Source organism: Egretta garzetta, unplaced genomic scaffold (genome assembly GCF_000687185.1).
Source record: "Egretta garzetta isolate BGI_Z169 unplaced genomic scaffold, ASM68718v1 scaffold62, whole genome shotgun sequence".
In the NCBI taxonomy this organism is placed as follows: domain Eukaryota; kingdom Metazoa; phylum Chordata; class Aves; order Pelecaniformes; family Ardeidae; genus Egretta; species Egretta garzetta.
This window is the reverse complement of record NW_009258947.1, coordinates 4,998,523-5,000,151: the sequence shown is the minus strand read 5'-3', so window position 1 is coordinate 5,000,151 and position 1,629 is coordinate 4,998,523. Positions and strand designations below refer to the sequence as shown.

At 52.0% G+C, this 1,629-nt stretch overlaps 1 long non-coding RNA gene across 1 annotated transcript in view; it reads right to left on the bottom strand.

Moving 5' to 3' along the window:
• Positions 1-245: 245 nt before the first annotated feature.
• Positions 246-1,629, bottom strand: part of LOC118451818 — a 16,514-nt gene continuing 15,130 nt past the window's right edge. Inside the window, exon 3 of the long non-coding RNA XR_004841378.1 lies at positions 246-312. This is a non-coding gene — a long non-coding RNA (uncharacterized LOC118451818). The remainder of the gene's footprint in view (positions 313-1,629) is intronic.

Here is a 1,629-nt window from a genome sequence, read left to right as displayed (position 1 = left end):
GCACCTTGACCTTTTGGTTTCCTTTGTCACCAGGTCCCCAGTGGCCCCACATTTCCCCTTGTCTTCCCTTTTCTGTTAATACACTTGTAGAAGCCCTTCTTGTCACCTCTCATGTTCCTTGCCAGATTCAACCTCAGATGGGCTTTCCTAACCTCACCCCTGCATGCTCAGACAGTATCTCTTTATTCCTCTTGGGTCATATTCCTCCTAGGGAGGGACCGTCCCTGATTCCACCTTCTGTTTACTTCCTTTTTATGTTTAAATTTAGTGAGGAGCTCCATGCTCATCCATGCAGGTCTCCTGCCACCTTTGCTTGAATACTCATGAGGATGGATGGATCTTGAGCATAGAAAAAGGGATCCTTGAAAAACAAGCAGCGCTTCTGTACCCATCTTTGCTCCAGGGTTGTCCCCCATCGGACAGAGAATCTGTTGGTGTATGGACTGGATGAGCAGACAGTGAGATGAATTGAAACCTGTTTGAATGTCTGGACCCAGAGGGTGGTGATCAGTGGTACAAGGTCTATTTGGAAGCCAGTGACTATAAAGGTGTACCCCAGGGATCCATACTGGGTCCAGCCTTGTTCAACATAGACTCATAGAATCATTTAGGTTGGAAAAGACCTTTAAGATTATCAAGTCCAACCGTTAACCTAACGCTGCCAAGTCCACCACTAAACCATGTCCTTAAGCACCTTGTCTACCCGTCTTTTGAATACCTCCAGGTATGGGGACTCAACCACTTCCCTGGATAGCCCGTTCCAATGCTTGACAACCCTTTCTGTGAAGAAATTTTTTCCAGTGTCCCATCTAAACTTCCCCTGGTGCAACCTGAGGCCATTTCCTGTCGTCCCATCGCTTGTTACTTGGCAAAAGAGACAGACACCCACCTTACTACAACCTCCTTTCAGGCAGTTATAGAGGGCGATAAGGTCTCCCCTCAGCCTCCTTTTCTCCAGATTAAACAACCCCAGTTCCCTCAGCCGCTCCTCATAAGACTTGTGCTCCAGACCCCTCACCATCTTTGTTGCTCTCCTCTGGACATGTTCCAGCAACGCAACGTCTTTCCTGTAGTGAGGGGCCTAAAACTGAACACAGTATTCGAGGTGCCTCACTCCTCACCATCCCAGATAGTCCTTACTAAGAGCCTGTACCCCTCCATCACAGCACTCCAGTCATGTCAGCTATCCCACCACTTCTCTGTGATTGCTGAGTAGCCCTGCAACTGCAGGGAGCCCTCCAGTGCCCCCTGCTTGCTCCCCGTGCTGCGGGTGTTGCTGCGCAGGCATGTCAGAGGGGCTGATTCCCCATCAAGGGCATGAGAGCTTCCCCCATGTGCCGTCCTCTCAGCACAGACCTGTATCCCCTGCAGGTGGGGCCCTTTCTGCCCTGTTTCGTTGTTTCCAAGTTCTTTCCTGCCCATGCCGCCCCGCACCTTTTGCTTACAGCACACATAATCGCAGTCCTTCTCTTCCCGCTCTTCACCTCCCCCATCGTTCCTAGTTTAAAGCCCTCCACGCCAGCCTGGCCAGCCTGTGGCCAAAGATGGGTTCGCTGCCCCGTCCGGGTGGATCCCGCCTCTTACTGGCAGCCCTCCATCCCCAGAGACCGACCACCCGCCCGCCGCCTC